Source organism: Protopterus annectens, chromosome 11.part0 (genome assembly GCF_019279795.1).
Source record: "Protopterus annectens isolate FY-2018-M chromosome 11.part0, PAN1.0, whole genome shotgun sequence".
In the NCBI taxonomy this organism is placed as follows: Eukaryota; Metazoa; Chordata; order Ceratodontiformes; family Protopteridae; genus Protopterus; species Protopterus annectens.
This window is the reverse complement of record NC_056745.1, coordinates 1,118,620,551-1,118,644,445: the sequence shown is the minus strand read 5'-3', so window position 1 is coordinate 1,118,644,445 and position 23,895 is coordinate 1,118,620,551. Positions and strand designations below refer to the sequence as shown.

General features: G+C 45.0%; 1 protein-coding gene across 1 annotated transcript in view; it reads left to right on the top strand.

Moving 5' to 3' along the window:
* The window catches only part of CCDC77 (coiled-coil domain containing 77), a 743,168-nt gene that overhangs the window by 117,854 nt on the left and 601,419 nt on the right, over window positions 1-23,895 (top strand). The window lies entirely within an intron of this gene.

Here is a 23,895-nt window from a genome sequence, read left to right as displayed (position 1 = left end):
CTCTCATTCACACACACATATTCTGTCTTAGTCCTCCTGACTTTCATTCCTCTTCTCTCTAGAGCATATCTCCACCTCTCCAAGGTCTTCTCCACCTGTTCCCTACTCTCACTACAGATCACAATGTCATCTGCAAACATCATAGTCCACGGGGACTCCTGTCTGATCTCGTCTGTCAACCTGTCCATCACCATTGCAAATAAGAAAGGGCTCAGAGCTGATCCTTGATGTAACCCCACCTCCACCTTAAACGCATCCGTCACTCCCACCGCAGACCTCACCGCTGTCACACTACCCTCGTACATATCCTGTACCACTCTTACATATTTCTCTGGCACTCCTGACTTCCTCATACAATACCACAACTCCTCGCTAGGCACCCTGTCATATGCTTTCTCTAAGTCTACAAAAACACAATGCAACTCCTTCTGACATTCTCTGTACTTCTCCATCAACACTCTCAGAGCAAACATCGCATCTGTAGTGCTCTTTCCCGGCATGAAACCATACTGCTGATCACTAATCATCACGTCCCTTCTTAACCTAGCTTCCACTACTCTTTCCCATAACTTCATGCTGTGACTGATCGGTTTAATCCCTCTGTAGTTACTACAGCTCTGCACATCACCCTTATTCTTAAAAATCGGTACCAAAACACTTTTTCTCCATTCCTCAGGCATCCTCTCACTTTCCAAGATTTCATTAAACATTCTGGTTAAAAACTCCACTGCCATTTCACCTAAACACCTCCATGCTTCCACAGATATGTCATCTGGGCCAACAGCCTTTCCATTCTTCATTCTCTTCATAGCTATCCTTACTTCCTCCTTGCTAATCCATTGTACTTCATGATTCACCATCCCTACATCATCTAACCTTCTCTCCCTCTCATTCTCTTCATTCATCAACCCCTCAAAGTGCTCTTTCCATCTCTTCAACACACACTCCTCGCTTGTGAGTATGTTTCCCTCATTATCCTTTATCACCTTTACCTGCTGCACATCTTCCCTAGCTCGGTCCCTCTGTCTAGCCAGTTGGTACAGGTCCTTTTCTCCCTCCTTAGTGTCCAACCTTTCATACAACTCTTCATATGCCTTATCCTTAGCCTTCTCCACCTCTCTCTCTTTGCCATACACCTCATCTCCTTATACTCCTGTCCACTTTATTCATCTCTCTGACAATCCCACTTCTTCTTTGCCAGCTTCTTTGTCTGTATACTCTCCTGTACTTCCTCATTCCACCACCATGTCTCCTTGTCGTCCTTCCTCTGTCCAGATGTGATACCAAGCACCTTTCTAGTCGTCTCCCTTACTAGCTCTGCTGTAGGTACCCAGCTATTTGGTAACTCTTCACTGCAACCCATTGCCTGTCTTAACTCATCCCTGAATTCCACCTCACAATTACCCTTTTTCAGTTTCCACCATTTGATCCTTGGTGCTGCCCTCACACTCCTCCTCCTCTTCTTGATCACTAACGTCATCCTACAAACCACCATCCTGTGTTGCCTAACTACACTTTCTCCGGTCACCACTTTACAGTCTCCAATCTCCTTCAAACTGGCCCTCCTACATAAGATATAATCCACCTGTGTGCATCTTCATCCACTCTTGTATGTCACTCTATGCTCCTCCCTCTTGTTAAAATACATATTCACCACAGCCATGTCCATTTTTTTTGCAAAATCCACTACCATCTGACCTTTTGCATTCCTTTGTTTAACACCATACCTACCCATCACTTCCTCAACCCCTCTGTTCCCTTCACCAACATGCCCATTGAAATCTGCTCCAATCACCACTCTCTCACCCTTGGGTACAGTCATCAGCACTTCATCCAATTCACTCCAAAAATTTTCTTTCTCATCCATCACACACCCAACTTGTGGAGCATATGCACTAACAACATTCATCATTACACCATCAATTTCCAGCTTCATAAACATCACTCTATCCGACACTCTTTTCACTTCCAAAACACTCTTAGCATACTGTTCCTTCAGAATAACTCCTATGCCATTTCTCCTCTCATCCACACCATGATAAAACAATTTGAACCCACCTCCGATACACCTAGCCTTACTCGCCTTCCATCTGGTCTCTTGCACACACAATATACCAACCTTCCTTCTGTCCATCATATCAGCTAGCTCTCTTCCTATACCAGTCATACTGCCAACATACAAAGTTCCAACCCTCACTACCACAGTCCTAGCCTTTCTCCTCTCTTCCTGCCTTCAGCCTCTTCTCCTCCTTCGGCCAACAGTAGAATAAATAAACAACTAAAATAGTGGAAACAGCATCCAACCAACATAACCATCACAGACGAGTTTTGCAACAGTTTTATAACATAAATAGAATATAAGGAGTCATCATGACTTTATGCTCCTTAATTCATCAGTGTATTAGGGTACAGTTCAGACACCATTGTCAGTTAATCCAGACTACCCAGTGTTATGAGTTGCTTTGCATCCTTGAAATCTCACATTCATGCATGGTAAGCAATATATCACGATTAGCAACTAGGGTTTTTTAATGTGACATATGTAGACTTGGGCCTGGGTGGTCAAGCTTTTACAGACTGCCTCTGTTTATTAGTGACACAAATGCCAGATTAGGGTAAATTTCTGATTTCCCATCCACTTGTCCAAGTTTTGCTTAAAATGGGTTAGGGAGCAGCTCTGCTTTACTTGTTCAAGAAAAGGGGTAGTCTCTGAGACCCATACCTGTCCCTCCAACATGTCTTATTTATGTTTCAGATGAGGTTTAGGTTCCTGGATCAGTTGATTCTGATGCTTTTTGTTTTGCAGATGCGCAACAGGTCCATCAGAGCAGGATCAGGGTGTGCTTTGTGGGCTAGGCAAAGAATTACTTGTCAGCAGCCTGTAGGATACCAAGAATAGGGGGAGGGCTTTAACGGAGTATGTGATGGATGTGTTGTTTATGTCCTGTTTTCTTTTTGTCTGTGCTTCATTTGTTACATATGCCTGGTCAGGTACATACTAAAGGTGGCCTTACACTCCATAACTGGTCTGCTATGGACCGAGTCCAGGAGAGCTGTGACATCCTTGGACCTAGGTGCTATACCCATGCTTATAAGTTACACAGCAAAGGATAATTTCCTTACCATTGTAGACATATGATGGCCAAAGGTCAGGTTACCCTCTTCATGCATTCCTAGATCCCCAACCACAGGGTCTACTTTTAGTGGTGCATTGTCAGTGTAGTAGTTTAGGACTGCCATCTTCCCAAAGGATATTGGTATGCATTTTAGGCACTGTGTTTTAGATGGTGGCTGTAGTACCATTTACTTGTCTTTGTCGGGCCTTCTTGAGGGTATTTGTGTCATTGAGGAATTCTTTGATTGCAATTCTTTGACCCACATCCCGCCCCCACCCCCAGCAAAAAAGACTACAGTGAAGAACTTCTCAAAACAAACTTCACACTTCTTAAGACTGGAGTGGTATCCTTCAAGGCCCCCGAGCTAGTGGAAACCACAACCCACGCTGCTGAAACCCTTACAAATGCCTTCTCTGAGCACCTCCAGGAATGTATGGATCAAGCAATCCCTAATAAAATCAAGACCCTTTCCACCAAAGGCAGGCGCCCGGTCTGGTGGACTCCAGCCATAAACAAACTCTACAACAAGAGGAGAAAGCTACTACATGACAGAGCAAAATCCTAAATGGGAAGGCATCTCTGATCAATACTAGCAAAACTGCGATCACTCATAAAATCATCCAAGGCCAACTTTGAGAGAAAAATCGCTAATGACACAAAAGACAATCATAAAGCCTTCTTTTTAGCTATGTTAGAAACCTGGGTGGAAACTCCCAGATATGCTCGAAATTAGTCCAAAATGATAAAAAAATCACTGAACCCACAGACATTGCCAACATACTGGCAGACAGGTTCAGTGCAAATTTCTCTCCCAAAAGGAGAAATATCTATCCCACCAGAGTCTAGCCTCCCAAACATCTCAGATGCCCAGGTGAGAGCTGCTCTCTAAAGCAAAAACACAGCATCAATGGGACCGGACGGTGTCCCCGGCTGTGTGCCACGAACTCAATGAGGAACTAAACCCACACATAAGGCTGCTGTTTAATCTTAGCCTTACTACAGGATACGTGCCCAAAGAATGGCGTACTGCAACTGTGGTCCCACTCCACAAAGGCGGTGCTTCTCACGGACCCTGGAAATTACCCCCATAAGCTTGACGAGCCTTGTCTGCAAAGCTATGGAGAGGATCATAATGGAACTCATAAATAAAGACATTGGGGACCTACAGACACTGGATCCTACCCAATTTGGCTTTGTCAAGGGCAGATCCTGCCTCTTGAACTTGGTGGACTTTTGAAACAGTCACTAAGGCCATTGATGAGGGTAAGGCAGTTCACACAGCCTACCTTGACCTAGCAAAAGCATTCGACACAATACCCCACTCAGGGCATCATAGAAAAGCTCACCAGCTTAGATGTAAACCCATATGTCACAAGATGGGTTGCAAACTGGCTCAAGGACAGAACACACAGGGTTAGAGTTGCTGGTGCCATGTCAGACTCTAAGCCGGTCACGGTGTCCCACAGGGCTCAGTCCTGGGCCCCCTCTTGTTCGGCATTTATTTTCTGAAGTGCAGGCAAACATAGGGGATTGTGGCTGACAAAATTTGCAGATGACTGCAAACTGGGCACCATAATTGACACTCCATCAGACACAGACATCCTCCAGAAAGGTCTCATAGAAATGGATAACTGGTGCCAGAGCCATGACCTTAAGCTAAATGCCAAAAAATGTATAGTCATACCCTTTGGGAAAAACAAGGTAACCCCTAATTACCACATAGGTGGTAATCCATTGAATTCTGGAAGAAGTTATCAGGGACCTGGGGACCCAAGTTGACAGTAACCTCTCTTTTGACACTCACATTGCCAAAGTGGTCAGGAAGACCTTCTACATTGCCCACCTGATCATGAACGGATTCACATCCAGATCAGGAGAGGTCATTGTACCCCTGTACTCTTCACTTATCAGACCAATGATTGAGTACAACGCCCCATTCGGAATGTACCTTACCCGACACCTGCAGCAGTTGGAAAGACCCCAAAAGTTCCTCACCAAAAGGATAAAGGGCTCAAACATGTCATCTGATGCCCGACTGAAGAAACTCCAGCTCTATTCAGTCGCCTACCGTCTGCTCAGAGGTGATCTGTGCCTGACATACAAGGACATGTCCAACCCGGGTCGGTTTGAGGAACCCCAAGGTTGTTTAACAACCAAGTTTAAAAGGCATGATCTGCCTTTGACAAAGCCAAACTGGGTTGGATCCAAAGTCTGCAAATTCCTATGTCTTTATTTATGAGGTCCATTATGATCCTCCATGGCTTTGCAGATAAGGCTTGTCAGGCTAATGGGCGGTAATTTCCAGGGTCGGTGGAGGCACCGCCTTTGTGAAGTGGAACCACAGTTGCAGTGCGCCACTCCTGGAGTAATGATCCAGAGGTAAGACTTTGATTAAACAGCTGTCCTAGCTGTGGGTTTAATTCCTCATTGAGTTCGTGGAGCACACAGCCGGGACACCATCAGGTCCCATGGATGCTGTGTTTTTGCTTTGGAGAGAGCAGTTCTCACTTGGGCTGGAGATATTTGGGGGCTGCAATCGTTTGGTATAGATATCTCTCCTTTTGGGGAGGGGAGAAGTTTGCACTGAACCTGTCAGCCAGTATGTTGGCAATGTCTGTAGGATCAGTAATCTTCACATCATTTTGAACTAGTTCTGAGCATATCTGGAGTTTCCTCCTAGGTGTCTAACATAGCTAAAGAAGGCCTTATGATTGTCTTTGAGTCTTTAGCTATTTTTCTCTCGAAATTTGCTTTGGATGATTTTATGAGAGCTCTTAGTTTTTACTTATAGTGATCAAGGGTGTCTTACCTTTTAAGGATTTTGCTGTATCTTGTAGTAGCTTCCTCCTTTTATTGTAGAGTTTGTTTATGGCTGGGGTCCACCAGACTGGACGCTTGCCTTTGGTACTAAGAGTCTTTGTTTTGTTTGGGATTGCCTTATCCATGCAGTCCTGCAGGTGCTGGTAGAAGGCGCCTGTAAGTGATTCAGCGGCTTGAGTACTGTTTTCCACCAGCTCGGGGCCTTAAAGGAGACCACACTAGTCTTTAGAAGTGTGAAGTCGGCTTTTGAGAAGTTCTTTACTGTGGTCTTTTTATTTCAGGTGGGGTGGGATGAGGACCTCCAGCGAGATTAGTTTGTGATCTGATCTCACCAGTGAGGGGTATACTTCGTGTTGAACATTGTGCTCCCATGTTCGTGATGATGAGATCAAGTATGTTATCTCCTCTTGTGGGATGGTGACTAGTTGTTCCATGGCATTTGAGTTTATGAATTCCAGGAACTTTTGGGCTAGGGTGTTTGGGCTTGAGTAGTGTTCCCAGTCTATATTAGGGTAATTGAAGTCACCTAGTATGATGGTGTTTGGTGATACATTTATCCTCTAGTGTTTTCAGGAAGGCCATGTGAGGTTCCTGAGTTTGTGAGGGTGGCCTGTAACATGCTACAATTTGCAGAGCAGTTTTGCCTATGGTTAATTGCACCTGGATGGTCTCCGATGCATCGTGCGTTGCCACCAGTCTTGAGGTGTGGGTGTCCTTAATGAATATGGATACCCCCCCTCCTTTCTTGGTATTGTCCGGATTTTGGGGCCTGAACGCATGATATGAGGTAAAACCTGATAGCGCTGGGGTGCTCTCAGGAGCCTTGAACCAGGTTTCTGTCACAGCACAGACATCGATGTTCTCCATACTGAGAAGGGCCTCGAGTCGTGCATTTTGAGATTGAGACTTCTGGCATTGAGCAGCATTACCCTTAGTTTTTTCCTTTTTGTGTTCTAGGGTGGTAGGTTTAGAATTTGAGCCTTGCCTAAAAAGGCACTATGGGGTGGCAAGAGCCTTTGCCAATATCCGAATCCCAGGGTGACAGGTGCAAGCCGTCCTTGAAGCAGCGTGGCTTGTCCAGCATGTCATCCCAGGCAGACAGATACTGGATCCCCTTTGAATGACACCAGTGTTTAAGCCAATTGTTAAAGCTGATCATCTTATCTCTGTATTGTGGCATCACTCTTGGTGAAGGTAGGATACTGCTCAAGGTCAGGGTCATACCTGCCTGGGCTACATAGTCAGAGAGCTCCTCAATGTCTCTTTCATGTAGTCCAAGGAGTGCGTCTCAGGTCGTTTACACCAGCGTGGACAATGACTGAGTCATATTTGTACTTGCTGTTGAGAGACCTGAGTGCTTGCGTTATGTGGCGGATTCTAGCGCCCGACAGGCAGCTTACTGTGACCTTCTCCTTACTCAGTCTGGTGAGCGGGACATCAGTGTGTCTGACTATGGAGTCACCAATGACTAGTGTGTCTGGCATTGTGTTTGGCCTTAAGGGCTGTGACTGTTTGACACTCTGACTGTGAGGTCTATGTGTTGCAGGTGTTGTGTTCTGAGGTGGTGGTTGTTTGGGTGTCTGCTTTGGTGGCCTCTGCTGTTTTGGTAGATTTTTGATCAGAGCCTCCAGTATGTCTTTGTGTGTTTATGTGTATGATTTGAGGTTGTAATGGTGCTATGTGAGACTGGGTCTATAGTGTGTGTGGTAACCTTCTCCTCCTGACTGGTCTTGCCAGTCCTGTGTTGAGAGAGCTCAGCCTCCAGTTTGGCCGTATAGTTGCATCTCGCATGTATTTGTGTTTTGTGGGAGGAGGAGAGGGTTGTCTGTGTACATGAGGCAATTGTAACATTGCCTCAGTATTCCCAGGTTCACCAGCTGAGCAGGAGAGGACACTAGCAACTGATCCTCGACATGCTAGAAGGATAGACAAAAACTTTAAAAGATTCAGGGGACGTGGGTGACCGAGAAATGGGGGTTACCTTTTGGGGTACTATCTATGACAAGAGTGCCGTATCAAGGTAATAAGTACTGTAGGAGCAAGTGCTAGGTTTAACAGATAGAGAATAGTCTACTTGGAGTCAAGTGGAGATGATCTTTTAGTTATAGGATAAGCTGATTAGATCAGTAGTATAGTTCGAGGAAGGTAGTTTTAAGGGAAAATTTGAAGAGTGGACTTTAGGTAGCCGAATAGTTTAAACCTGCCTAACCGGCTGCCCTAGTGTGCAACAGTGGCAGCTCGGCTTAAATCAGGCTTAACAGCGTTTACGCGTTTATACCAGGGGCTGGAAAGCTAGAAACTGGCCCAAACGACCAATAAATTACTAGTTACTGGCTGAAACCTCACAAAACTGGACAAAGGCAGCTCAATGCTTCCCACTCCCACTGGTAAGCAAGGTAACTTCCTCTCCCCAAATAAGGCAAGGAAACAGTACACAGGAACTACAACCAAAGCCCAGGAATCAGCAACTCTGAAACTGGACTAAACTAGTAAAGCAGGAAAAACAAGAGATATTTTTTTTTTTTTTCACAGAACAGGCAGAAACAGGTACAGCAAACACTTATAAATGCTATGAATCAGCTACTACAGCTTACACAGAAGAATTTGCTACAAATACAGTCAAATAGTAACAAACAAGGATTCCAAGTGCAATATTAAGTTAAATGCAGTAAAACAGCTTCAGTGTAACAGAAAGGCAGTGAAATACAGTCGCTAGGTATTCAGATGTGGAAAGCAACAAAAATTATACTTAGTATCAAGAAAAGTCTTATTCAGCTCAGAAGGGCAGAGTCCAGCCTCTCCTCCCACAAGAGTGCAGACCGCAATCCTTCCTAACGTAAAATAACTGGCCTGAAGCCCAAGTGCTTAAACCAGAACTAATACACTTTTAGAATAACAGACACTGAGCTCTCAATCAGCAGTTCCTAACCTAGAAGGATGTAAGCTGCCTGTCCTGCCACCACAGTGCAGGCCACAAACCTTCCTAATGTAAAACAACTGGTCTGAAGCCCAAGTGCTTAATCCAAAGACTTAGAAATGATAGCTACACTTTAATCAAGTTACTATCAGCAGTAATAAATACAACTGAATACTTTAAAAATGCCTGGATTAGTGCTCAAGTTATACAAACAAAGCTAGATTCAGCAGGTCTGGATCTAGTCTATGCCAAACGAGGTGTACCAATTTCAGTAAGAAGCAGTTCAAATATGCAGGCACTATAAGCTTTAACCAGAAATTCCCAGCTCAGAAGGACAGAGTCCAGCCTCTCCCACAAGAGTGCAGAACACGAACCCTCTTAATGTAAAATAACTGGCCTCAAGCCCAAGTGCTTAAACCAGAATTAATACACTTTTAGAATAACAGACACTGAGCCCTCAATCAGCAGTTCCCAACTTAGAAGGATGTAAGCTACCTGTTCTGCCACTACAGTGCAGACCACAAACCTTCCTAATGTAAAACTGGTCTGAAGCCCAGGTGCTTAAACTAAAAGGCTTACAATGAGTTACACCAAGCAGTAATAAATACAATTGAGTACTTTTAAGATGACGCAAGAGCAAAATAAAGTAAGAAAAAACACAAATACAGTATATATATATATATATTTTTTTTTTTTTTTTGAAAGAGAGAAAGAGAGAAAGGAGTAGCAGAAACTAAGCTGATTGGCCTTCTCAAATGCTCTCCTGTACTGGGTAGAATGAGGTAATGACGCTAGACTGGGAGGAGGGTCCCAGATCAAATTTACACTAGGGCGGCAACTGCAAAGCCACCAACTATAAAAAACACTATACCAACAGGGAGGGGGTGGGAAACAAACTGCAGAAGTGTTACTCCCAGCTGAAAAGCAGCAGTGAGCCTTTAAATGAAAGTTTTAAACAGCTAAAGGAGCCACTAGAAAAAGAGTTTAACTGCAACAAGTTATCATAAACAAACAACCCAACAGATGCTTAATAAGGGTGGACAATTTCCAGTTAATACCTCACACACAGTGAAACTAGCTAGAAAAATACACAGTACACAAAGTGCTATAAACAACAAAGAAATAAAGAACAAAATAAACAAAAACCAGGATACTTAATGTTATATATTGTAGCTCGAGTTTGCTGAGTGTCCTTCCTTGATAAGCTCACTGTAAAATGGCTGAACACTCACAACTGAGCTTCTTAGGTAACAGAAAGTTGAAACCTGAGACAGTTTTAAGAAAGAAATCTCAAAAGAACGAATGAGGTGCTTAGTCTAAGTTGTACTCCAGGAGACCTCAGTCAGCCAATGACCTCAAACAAGTCTCTCTCACTGAAATGCCTAATGGCTTTGGCTAAAACAAGATGTCCCTGAATTATGTACTCAGACACACAGCCTCCACAAACACTAGGCCCAAATACAAGCCTGAATATGGAAATGCTACAAATATCCACACTACTTAGAACAAACTGCAGAAGTGTTACTCCCAGCTGAAAAGCAGCAGTGAGCCTTTAAATGAAAGTTTTAAACAGCTAAAGGAGCCACTAGAAAAAAGAGTTTAACTGCAACAAGTTATCATAAACAAACAACCCAACAGATGCTTAATAAGGGTGGACAATTTCCAGTTAATACCTCACACACAGTGAAACTAGCTAGAAAAATACACAGTACACAAAGTGCTATAAACAACAAAGAAATAAAGAACAAAATAAACAAAAACCAGGATACTTAATGTTATATATTGTAGCTCCGAGTTTGCTGAGTGTCCTTCCTTCGATAAGCTCACTGTAAAATGGCTGAACACTCACAACTGAGCTTCTTAGGTAACAGAAAGTTGAAACCTGAGACAGTTTTTAAGAAAGAAATCTCAAAAGAACCAATGAGGTGCTTAGTCTAAGCTGTAGTCCAGGAGACCTCAGTCAGCCAATGACCTCAAACAAGTCTCTCTCACTGAAATGCCTAATGGCTTTGGCTAAAACAAGATGTCCCTGAATTATGTACTCAGACACACAGCCTCCACAAACACTAGGCCCAAATACAAGCCTGAATATGGAAATGCTACAAATATCCACACTACTTAGAACAAACTGCAGAAGTGTTACTCCCAGCTGAAAAGCAGCAGTGAGCCTTTAAATGAAAGTTTTAAACAGCTAAAGGAGCCACTAGAAAAAAGTGTTTAACTGCAACAAGTTATCATAAACAAACAACCCAACAGATGCTTAATAAGGGTGGACAATTTCCAGTTAATACCTCACACACAGTGAAACTAGCTAGAAAAATACACAGTACACAAAGTGCTATAAACAACAAAGAAATAAAGAACAAAATAAACAAAACCAGGATACTTAATGTTATATATTGTAGCCCGAGTTTGCTGAGTGTCCTTCCTTGATAAGCTCACTGTAAAATGGCTGAACACTCACAACTGAGCTTCTTAGGTAACAGAAAGTTGAAACCTGAGACAGTTTTAAGAAAGAAATCTCAAAAGAACCAATGAGGTGCTTAGTCTAAGCTGTAGTCCAGGAGACCTCAGTCAGCCAATGACCTCAAACAAGTCTCTCTCACTGAAATGCCTAATGGCTTTGGCTAAAACAAGATGTCCCTGAATTATGTACTCAGACACACAGCCTCCACAAACACTAGGCCCAAATACAAGCCTGAATATGGAAATGCTACAAATATCCACACTACTTAGAACAAACTGCAGAAGTGTTACTCCCAGCTGAAAAGCAGCAGTGAGCCTTTAAATGAAAGTTTTAAACAGCTAAAGGAGCCACTAGAAAAAGAGTTTAACTGCAACAAGTTATCATAAACAAACAACCCAACAGATGCTTAATAAGGGTGGACAATTTCCAGTTAATACCTCACACACAGTGAAACTAGCTAGAAAAAATACACAGTACACAAAGTGCTATAAACAACAAAGAAATAAAGAACAAAATAAACAAAAACCAGGATACTTAATGTTATATATTGTAGCTCCCATATGATGGCCAAAGGTCAGGTTACCCTCTTCATGCATTCCTAGATCCCCAACCACAGGGTCTACTTTTAGTGGTGCATTGTCAGTGTAGTAGTTTAGGACTGCCATCTTCCCAAAGGATATTGGTATGCATTTTAGGCACTGTGTTTTAGATGGTGGCTGTAGTACCATTTACTTGTCTTTGTCGGGCCTTCTTGAGGGTATTTGTGTCATTGAGGAATTCTTTGATTGCAATTCTTTGACCCACATCCCGCCCCCACCCCCAGCAAAAAAGACTACAGTGAAGAACTTCTCAAAAACAAACTTCACACTTCTTAAGACTGGAGTGGTATCCTTCAAGGCCCCCGAGCTAGTGGAAACCACAACCCACGCTGCTGAAACCCTTACAAATGCCTTCTACGAGCACCTCCAGGAATGTATGGATCAAGCAATCCCTAATAAAATCAAGACCTTTTCCACCAAAGGCAGGCGCCCGGTCTGGTGGACTCCAGCCATAAACAAACTCTACAACAAGAGGAGAAAGCTACTACATGACAGAGCAAAATCCCTAAATGGGAAGGCATCTCTGATCAATACTAGCAAAAAACTACGATCACTCATAAAATCATCCAAGGCCAACTTTGAGAGAAAATCGCTAATGACACAAAAGACAATCATAAAGCCTTCTTTAGCTATGTTAGAAACCTGGGTGGAAACTCCCAGATATGCTCAGAATTAGTCCAAAATGATAAAAAATCACTGAACCCACAGACATTGCCAACATACTGGCAGACAGGTTCAGTGCAAATTTCTCTCCCCAAAAGGAGAAATATCTATCCCACCAGAGTCTAGCCTCCCAAACATCTCAGATGCCCAGGTGAGAGCAGCTCTAGGTAAGGCAAAAACACAGCAGCAATGGGACCGGACGGTGTCCCCGGCTGTGTGCTACACGAACTCAATGAGGAACTAAACCCACACATAAGGCTGCTGTTTAATCTTAGCCTTACTACAGGATAATGCACCCAAAGAATGGCGACTGCAACTGTGGTCCCACTCCACAAAGGCGGTGCTTCTACGGACCCTGAAATTACCGCCCATAAGCTTGACGAGCCTTGTCTGCAAAGCTATGGAGAGGATCATAATGGAACTCATAAATAAAGACATTGGGGACCTACAGACACTGGATCCTACCCAATTTGGCTTTGTCAAGGGCAGATCCTGCCTCTTGAACTTGGTCGACTTTTTCGAACAGTCACTAAGGCCATTGATGAGGGTAAGGCAGTTCACACAGCCTACCTTGACCTAGCAAAAGCATTCGACACAATACCCCACTCGGGCATCATAGAAAAGCTCACCAGCTTAGATGTAAACCCATATGTCACAAGATGGGTTGCAAACTGGCTCAAGGACAGAACACACAGGGTTAGAGTTGCTGGTGCCATGTCAGACTCTAAGCCGGTCACGAGCGGTGTCCCACAGGGCTCAGTCCTGGGCCCCCTCTTGTTCGGCATTTATTTTTCTGAAGTGCAGGCAAACATAGGGGGATTGTGGTTGACAAAATTTGCAGATGACTGCAAACTGGGCACCATAATTGACACTCCATCAGACACAGACATCCTCCAGAAAGGTCTCATAGAAATGGATAACTGGTGCCAGAGCCATGACCTTAAGCTAAATGCCAAAAAATGTATAGTCATACCCTTTGGGAAAAACAAGGTAACCCCTAATTACCACATAGGTGGTAATCCATTGAACACGGAAGAAGTTATCAGGGACCTGGGGACCCAAGTTGACAGTAACCTCTCTTTTGACACTCACATTGCCAAAGTGGTCAGGAAGACCTTCTACATTGCCCACCTGATCATGAACGGATTCACATCCAGATCAGGAGAGGTCATTGTACCCCTGTACTCTTCACTTATCAGACCAATGATTGAGTACAACGCCCATCTGAATGTACCTTACCCGACACCTGCAGCAGTTGGAAAGACCCCAAAAGTTCCTCACCAAAAGGATAAAGGGGCTCAAACATATGTCATACGATGCCCGACTGAAGAAACTCCAGCTCTATTCAGTCGCATACCGTCTGCTCAGAGGTGATCTGTGCCTGACATACAAGGCCATGTCCAACCCGGAATTAATGGACATGCTCCACCTCAAAAATCCAAATCCACCAGAGCCACGAGCAAGAGACTTAAACCTCAACATGGATATAAATAGGACATGCTGGAGGGACAGATTCATCACCCAGAGACTCCCTACACTATGGAACAGAATCCCAGTCCATGTGAGGCAGAGCCCCTCACTGACTCTGTTCAAGAGAAATCTTGACGAGTGGATGGGAGATCGTAGGTTTACCCCGGGAATCATCTCTGTATCACTGCTGGACAGAGGCACAGCAAACTAATGGGTATAGTATTCTCATCCTAAGGGGTGGTGAAAGCCACACACACTCTGGCTAGGCTTATAAATGCCCTAGGGCAGATAGCCTAGTATGAACCTATGAACCTGGTTTACAATCATCTGCAGACTTGGTCAGCCAGAGACTCGACATTGGGCTTGACCTCTTAGAAATATATGCCTAAATGGAGATGCTCCAGCACTGAGCCCTGAGGTACCACAGTAGTGACTGCCCTTTCTTTGGAATTAGACTTCCCCTATTCTAACTTCTTGGGTCCTATCTGTCAGCCAGGTGGGTATCCAATGGGTGACATGGGGGGTTTTACTTAATTTTGTAAATTTGTCAACAATGTCTGAATGTAATATTGTGTCGATAGCTTTGGCTGTGCCAAGGTAGACAGTGTGCACTGTTGTTTCCTCTCCCATTGCTTTGGTGACCTTCTCGTAGAAGTCCACCAGTTTGAGTTGGCATGATTTGACCTTGACAAAAAAAAACTGGGTTGGATCCATTGATTGAATGTTTCCTATGTCATTATTCATTAGTTCAATGATAATTCTTTCCATGGCCTTGCATACAAGACTAGTCAGACTTTGGGTCTTTTGTTACCTGAATCTGTAGATGGCCTATGCAGAGGGATGACAGTTGCAATCTTCCATTCACTTGACACACAGTCTTTCTGGAGGCTATGGTTAAATAGTGACTCTAGTTGTCCTGATAGGTCATGCTTCATGCTATTAAGGAGTCGTCCTAGATTATTATTTGGGCCCATTGATATATTGCTCTTGGCTTTAGAGAGTCCATTGAGGACCTGTTCCATAGTAACAGTTGGGAAAGTTATAGCTGAGGATATTTCCTGAGGGATATCTAGGGGATGATGGGTTAAAGTTTGAGCTTAATTTGTTGCCAGCAATTTTGCTATGTTTTCTAGCTCAGTCTAGGTGGCTCCATTTACAGTTAGTTCAGCACATTGCTGTGTATTGCCTTTGAAGTTGCAGACATAGCTAAAGAAAGCCTTGTCTGTTTTCCTTGGTCTGGGAAGCAATTTTTACCTCAAACTTAGATTTGGTAGACATGATTAGCCCCATAAGTTGCTTGTTTAGATTATTGAAGGAGTTTTTACTTTACTGGGTATTGCACTTCCTAATTTTGCCAGAATTTTTTTGCCACCCCTCAACACTTCAATGAGCACGCATATACCCTAAAGAAAAAAGATCTACACTCCAAACTTTCAGTATCTGCTACATTGTTACAAAGTGATTTTAATGCATGGAGCTCCAGTTACTCATTGTTTTAAGTTCATTCTGAAGTTCTTATCTTGTACTTACATTAGCAACTCATGGTCAGTTTCTCTAACTTGTATTTTTTTCCTTTTTAAATAACATATTTGTAAAAAAAATGCTTATGGGATTTTCTCCCCAGATGTCCCCTGAAAGATTTTTTCCCAGCTGGACTTGGTACATAAATAATGATTAATGATCTTCTTTCTTTTATTATATAACTTATTGATTCTGGGATGCTACCAGAATGGCATATATATATTTTTTATTTGTCATGTGCTTTTTGCAGGTAGGTGCAGGTGCCCCATGGCAGCTATTAACATGATTGTACAAGGTTTCCTTAAACAGTTTTACATAGGTAAGTGTTTTCAAGGTTTGGGGGTGGCTTCAAAATTTCCCAGTTTGTCAGTTAATAAAAGGAAGTTTGCCTTAGAATTATTCCTAAAAGTACCAGGATTTGCTGGGGTCTTGGATTTTATCTTTATTAAAAGAAGACAGATTTATAGCCTGACCTGACCAGTGCGGGTGTTACACTGGTGGTGGTGGTGGGGGATCAGTTTTCTCCCATGTTTATGAGGACACGGTCAAGGACGTTTGTGCCGCTAGTGGGCTTACAGGCCATCTGCTCCAGGGGATTTTTGTTAATGACATCAGGAATCTCTGGACCTGTATGTTGTGGTTGTATATGATTCCCAGTTCATAGTGGGGTAGTTAAAGTCACCCATAAATATAGTGTTAAGTTGAATGGGAGTATCTCCAGTACATTTAAGGAAGAATTGTAGATTTCCTGAGTCAAAGTGGGGGACATATAGCTTGCAAAGGTATGATGTGGGACTTTGTCTATAGTAATTTATACATGGAGAAGCTCAAGAAAGTCATACTAATTGACAAGTCTTTAGGTATGTTTGTTTTTGATGAAAACTGAGATACCTTCATTTTTTTTTCTTATGTAGCCACTGGTCTAAATGTATGGAAGGCATTATAGTCCTGCACATTTGGGTGCTCCCTACAGCTCTAACCCATGTCTTAGTAACAAATATTATACCCTGTTCGAATGACACCAATATATAAGCCAATTATTAAAGTCAGATATTTTCTGCTCTTATTGTGGCATTATCCTTGGAGGAGGTAGAATGCTGCTCAGTGATAGGCTCATTCTGGCCTTGGCTACGCAGTTAAAGATCTCCATCATGTCTCTTTTCATATAGTCTAGGGAGGTATGTCTCACTCATTTACACCCACAATGGACTATGTCTGAGTCATCTGGGTACTTGTGGTATACTGAACTGAGTACATGTATGACCTGGCGGAGCCTTTTCCATGATAGCCATCTGACTGTGACTCTCCTTACTCAGCCTGGTGAGTGGGACATTTGTGTGTTTCATAATGGAGTTTCTCATTACAAAAATTCTGGGTTATTTGTTGGTATGCTTTATGAGCTTAGAAGTTGAGAGATGGTAAGATGTGGCTTTGTGTGTTATGGCGGGTGGTGTTTTGGTAGAGTGATTTTGAGGTTGCTGAGGATACTCATTGTGCATTGTATGGGAGGTCTTTGCAGTTTAGGAAGTTTACATTTTTGAGTCTCGGTGTATATGTCTGTGTCTGACCTATACTGTGTGTGTCAGGTGTGGTCTGTGTGTTACTGGCAACCTGTTTGATACTGTACATGCTTGTATCCAAGAGCCTTGCCTCCATTGACATTGTGTAACTACATCTCACACACACAATATTAGTTTAAGAATTAGATGGTCATCAGTAAACATGAGACATTTGCTACATTGCCTCAGGATGCCCATACCTACCATTCTGGCTGCAGACACTGTAGGAAAGTACATAGTCATTGTTACAGATCCTTATTACATGAACTACAAGGGGGTGGTGCAAGAGGGTCTTGCAGCTGGCTAGCTTGGTTGCTGTAGGAATGTAGACTACAGTTAAGACGAATTAAGACTAAACTCATGGGAGAGTTGCTTCTCAGTGCACAGACTAGTTGCTCTTTGTGCTGCAAAGTACTGAGGAAATTTCAGGAGTATTTTATACATGGAAAATTTCATGTATAGGTGCCTACCTCTATATAGGGCACTGCAAACTGCCACTGCACAATGAGCAACGTTACACAAATGGTCTTTAGCTGTGGCCACAAATACAGTAAATGCATTCCTTTCTGAATGCCTTTTGCAGTTATGCACTACTTCATCGTTAGCATCTAGTGTATCAGCTAAAACCTTGCACCGGGGCCAGTCACCCAGTTTGTCCCACATAATACACACCTTACTCTGCTTACATCTGGGATATTCTGCCCCCACTGCACTCCACCCATGGCACTTCACTGGTGTGTTCTATAGTTAATACCATGATGTTAAGTTGTCAATCTCGCCTTCATTCTTGCTGGATGGGTTCGGAGCCGAACCTTGGCTCCGACTCGGCCGAATACTAAAGCTCGAGAGCTATTTTTACCGGATCGAGGCTATCCTATGTCCCATAATGCTAGGCGAAATATACCTAGATCTCGTTTGCCGCTTGGCTACGAGGTTGCGTTTTCACCGGCTCCAGGTCGTATATTTTTATTAATAACTTTTGAGGCACTTTTTAGTCAGTTTTTTATCCTTTTTTGTTCCTTTAGTATCAGTGTATTTAGCGACTAGTCTTTCCACCCCCTTTACTTGCAAATCTCCCTTTTTCTCCACCCTTAAGGTGGTTGGGCCTCTGACCCTCCCCTTATAGTACAGTTTTCCCCTGGTTGTTCTGTGTGTGTGTGTGGAATTCTGTCCTTCTACTTAGTGGTAGTTTCCTCTTTTATAGTAATTGTTATTACAGATTAGGGTATTGTGTGTTGTTTTTGTTCGCTATGTCTAAGGATACTAAGGTATCGGGTTTCAAGAAGTGTGACTCGTGCTGTCAGAAGATGTCTCTGACAGATGGTCACACTTCTTGTGTGTATTGTTTGGGCCCTCTGCACCTGCAGGACTCTTGTTCCATCTGTCATGCTTTTAGCCCTAGAGTCCTGCAGGAGAGCAGAAACAAACTTATACTTAGAGGCTTGTTAAAGCCTGAAGATTCCCCGGCTAAGACTATGGCTGGGAAACCTTCAAAGCCTGCCAAATCATCGGCTCCATGTTCGGAGCCGGCGCTGAGTGGTGCTCTTGCTGCCTCGTCGGTTCCGGCTGGAACCGAGGCATCTAGACCTCAGTCGGCTCCGACTTTAGTGTCGGTGCCATCCCCGAGGAAAAAGCACTCTAGGTCTCCGTCTCTCGAGTCGGTTAGATCGGCTCCGAAGTCTCCACTCTTGTTGGAGCGGAGCCATAGATCGCATTCCTCTAGGTCTTCCAGGCTGTCGGACCATGACCTTGAGAGGGTAGTCAGCCGGCTTTTAAAGTTGCAGGCACTGGCCCAGTTGCTACATAGCCTGTCTCAACAGACAGGGGCTACCCCTACACCCGCTCAAGTTCCTCCTCCGACTACCATGCTGAGTTCAGAGCTGGAGGTCATCGAGGTGAGTACTGTGGGGGCGTCGGAACCGATCCCCCTGTTGTCGGTTCTTTTGGCTCTGATCCCGTCCTTGGCTCCTTCCTTGGAGGGATCCGGGCGCTGAGACTCCCTCGTCGGCTCCGAGGGGGCGAGTGGCATCGGACCCTTGTCCGACCCCGCTCTCTCTCTCAGAGCTTCGGTGCAGGTGAGTTCGGCCCTGACATCGGCCTCGGAGCCGTCCCTCTCAGTGCCGGGGGGAGTTCTCATCCCCTCGGAGTTGGGTCCTTCTTCCCTGCCTGACAGGGGCGCCTTTGAGGTGATGAGCGTGCTGGCTCCTGTACCGGCACCACGGTCGGCCTCCACGGTGCCTGCTTCGGCCCCTGCTTACCCTCCTGACCCCAAGCGAGGAGAACCGACGCTCCAGGCTGCCCCATTGGGCCTTTCTTCCTCTTCCGAGGCCTCCCCTGACCCTGCGGGGGAGCCCCCTCAGAAGAGGACATGTAAGAGGAAACATGTTGACTCTCCTGAGTCACTGACATCTGACACCGACCTGGATGATTCGGAAGGGTCCCCAAGATCCTCCTCTGAGGATGTCTTCTTCTCTGACATCTTAGAGATCCTCAAACAGAGGGGGAACTGGTCTGCCCTTAACCCATCCGAGGACGAGTCGGTGTACCTGGATGCCTTCGGTTCTCGCCCTTCCACCTCCTGGGTGTCTCCACCTTTCAACCCACTTATGGAAGTAGTGGCTCGGAAGGCGTGGACGGCTCCGGATACTATGGAACCAACTCCCCGGAGGCCCACAAAATTTATTACTGCTCCCACAGATGAGCAGTTTCTTTCCAAGGGTGTCCCTGTGGATGCCATGGTGGTGGCGGCAGCCACTAAGAAGGAGTTGGCTGACCATTCAGTACCTGTCCATCCTCCTAATAAGGAATCTAGGACGATGGATAGGTACGGCAAGCAGATGTTTTCCTCAGCGACCTTTGCTATGCGGTCGTTGAATTACGTATGCCATTTCACCCGACTTCAGAGGGACCTTCTCAAGGAACTGGGTGAAACATTGCAGGACCCAACAGCTGTGGGGTCTCAGGAAAAGATCAACTCCCAGCTAGGGACCCTGAACTCTATTGTCAATTCTTCCATGCGGCTCATCTCTTATGCAGCCGATGGAGCGAGTAGAGCCGCAGATACAGATGTTGCTCTAAGGAGACACGCCTGGATGTGGCTCTGCAATTTTGCTGACCCCTTCAAGGCATCCTTCACTAACACCCCCTTTGATGGTTCTGCTCTTTTTGGACCTCAAGTGAAGGACACCTTAACCAGGTGCGAACAAGAAGGAAAGACTCTCTCTGCCATGGGAGTCCGTTTTTCCGCCCCTTCTAGACTGTATCCTAAGGGTCAAAAGGGCGGGAAAATGTTGTTCCGCAAACCTCAGGGAGTTCTGCCGGACGCACGTGGTGAGCTTCCCTCTAAAGGCAGAGGAGGGAACAATAACAGACACCGCCCTAGGGGCAGGGAGGGTCCGCAGAATCAGGGTAGCAGAGAATCTTTCTCTGACAAACCCTTTCAGCACCCCTGAGGAGCTGCCCGACTGTCCACCTTCGGAGGCAGTCAGGGGAAGACTTTTGCTGTACCCAGAAGCCTGGTTCTCCCTTACGCAAGACAGATGGGTACAGTTGATCATATCCGAGGGTTACAAAATCCCATTTATCCACACCCCACATCAACCAAAAGGGCCTCTTCCAGACGTTCCACCCAGTCTGAGAGACCAAGGAGCACTAGAAATTTCAAAGCTGCTTTTAAAAAGAGCCATCCAGCCAGTCCCGGCAGACCAACAAGCATCCGGAATCTACTCCAATTTCTTTTTGGTACCAAAAAGACAAGGGACTGGAGACCTATTTTGGATCTCAGCAGACTGAACAAATCGGTTCAAAGAACAAAATTCCGGATGGTCACGCTACAGTCCATTCTTCCCTTTCTGGGTCAGGACAATTGGATGTGCTCTATAGACCTTCAGGATGCGTACTACCATATCAAAATGGACAGTGCTACAGGAGGTTTCTCCGCTTCCGGCTGGGAGCCAGTCACTACCAATTCAGAGCCCTGCCCTTTGGCCTCACCACAGACCCCAGGGTGTTTACCAAATGCATGGCAGTGGTTGCGACTCACTTGAGACGTCGAGGATTCCAGGTGTTTCCATATTTGGATGACTGGCTCCTTACTGCCACCACCAGGCATCAGCTTCTTCAAGCCAGGGATTATGCTGTACAAACCTGCAAAGCGCTAGGCATCTCTATAAATTTCGAAAAATCTGCCTTGTCGCCTTGTCAGTATATTACCTTCATAGGCGCCGTGTTAAACATGGTAGAGTTGTCAGCAAAACTTCCTACGCAAAGAGTATACAACATTCGCAGTCATGTTCAAGTCCTGCTACAAGAGGACAGGGTCCAAGCCAGGTTTGTACTGAAAACGCTTGGTCTGATGGCTGCAACAATCACCTTGCTCCCCCTAGCTCGTTTTCATATGCGGATACTACAGTGGATGCTTTTTTCCCAGTGGTCCTTTCAGCAGCTTCCTATGTCTCACAAGATTCTCATCACTCTTGCAAACGACACCTATCGTGGTGGATGGACTCACCCCAGGTGCTTCAAGGCAGACCGGTTGTTCTCCCCCCTCCGGTTGCCACCGTGACAACAGACACCTCCCTGATCGGGTGGGAGGGGGCATTTTCAAGGCAGGACAGTCCAGGGCACATGGCAACCCTTCGAGGGCCACTTGCACATCAATGTCCTGGAGATGAGAGCGGTCCTGTTGGCGTTGCAGGCTCTCCAGGACTCTCTTCCCACTGGAACGATTGCAATACAGACAGACAATATGTCTGTAGTATGGTACATCAACAAACAGGGTGGAACCAGGTCCTACCCTCTTTGTCGGGAAGTGCTAAGACTCTGGCAATGGGCGATCTCTTCTCAGCATTTTGTGGTAGCAAAACACATTCCCGGGAAGTCCAATGTCATAGCAGACAGGCTGAGCAGGGACATTCTCATGCCCTACGAGTGGTCTCTCAACCAACTAGTAGTGGACCAAATCTTCAGAAAGTGGGGTCAGCCTTGCTGCGACCTTTTCGCAACCCCTCAAAACAGCAAGTGTCAAGACGACTTCACCCTCTTCCCTCTTCCGGGCTTCTCTCCCAGAGACGCTCTAGTCCATGATTGGCCCAGGGGTCTCCTTTATGCTCCCCCCCCTTTCCCTTAATCACTCTGTTAGTCCAGAAAGCAACTGCCTTGAGATCCAGGATGATCCCCATTGCCCCTTACTGGCCCCGACAAGTCTGGTTTCCATTCCTACAACGTCATCTACTGGAGCAGCTCTGGCATCTGGACCCTGTGCCAGACCTTCTGACCCATCAATCGGGCAGGCTGCACCAATCCCTGTCATCTCTCAACCTCACAGCTTGGTTGCTCCACTTCCAACACTAGCCAGACTTCCCTTAATCTCCCCATCAGTACGTCAGATTATCCTTGCCTCTCACAAGTCTCACACCAGAAGGATGTACGCAAGTAAATGGAAACGTTTCTCTATTTGGGCAGAAAGGAACCAAGTTGATCCCTTTACTGCCCCTGTCCAAACAGTTCTAGATTTTCTAGCGGAACTCTTTTAAAAAGGTTTCTCTTCAGCCACTGTCATAGTCCGGTTGGCGGCTATTGCAAATTTCCATGTTGGCTTGTCAGAGTCTAGTATTATGTCTCACAAGCTCTGCAAAGCTTTTCTGAAGGGTACCCTATTACTTAGGCCCCCAGTCAAAGACCCTCCTCCACCGTGGGATCTAAATTTGGTACTGTCGTCTTTAATTCTACCTCCTTTTGTGCCTGCTGCCTCCTGCTCGTTAAAACTGCTCTCGTGGAAAGCACTTTTCTTGGTAGCTATTACCTCAGCCAGAAGGGTTTCGGAACTACAAGCACTTTCTGTCCGCCCCCCTTTTCTTGTTTTTCACAAAGATAGAGTGGCTCTTAGGACAAATCCATCCTTTTTACCTAAGGTACTCTCAGAAAAAAATCTGAATCAGACCATTGATCTTCCAGTTTTCTTTCCAAATTACACTGATAGAGCTGAGAGAAAATTACATTGTTTAGATGTCCATAGGCAGCTACGTTTCTATCTGGATAGAACCAAGCCAACGAGAAAATCAGAGCAACTCTTCTTGTCTTACGCCGAAGGGAAGCAGGGCCTTCCGGTTTCTAAAGTGACCTTGTCAAGATGGTTGACCTCTCTTATCTCTTTAACCTATCAATTGAGGCATAAGGAGCTCCCTACCAAGCCTAGAGCTCATTCAACTAGAGCATTAGCTTCCTCAGTTGCTTTTCAGGCGAGATTACCTATGGACTCTATTTGTGCAGCAGCCACACGGGCCTCTCCTCATACCTTCATCTCTCATTACAAACTGGATATTGCCTCCAGAAATAGGGCTGGTTTTGGTTCCACTGTACTCAAGAGTCTGTTCCATTGAGCCACCCGGGACTAAGGTGCTAGGGACGCTGTCCCATCCAGCAAGAATGAAGGCGAGATTGACAACTTAACATTAAGAAGTTATGTACTTACCATAACGTTCCATGTTAGTTGTCTTCTTCTCGCCTTCTTTCTTGCGTCCCACCCTCCATCCCCTTAGCCTGGAAAGACCTAGAGTGTTGGGTGAGTTTTTCCTTGTCACCAGGATTATTCCTTCAGCTAGAGCTCTTCTTCCCCTTTTGTAGCCCTGTTGACAAGCAGGCTATAGGGTTTATAGTTCTACATAGCTCTCAATTTTATCTTTTTCTAGTGGTGGGACATGTCTGTCCATAGTGTTAGCAATCAAACGAGATCTGGGTATATTTTGCCTAGCATTATGGGACA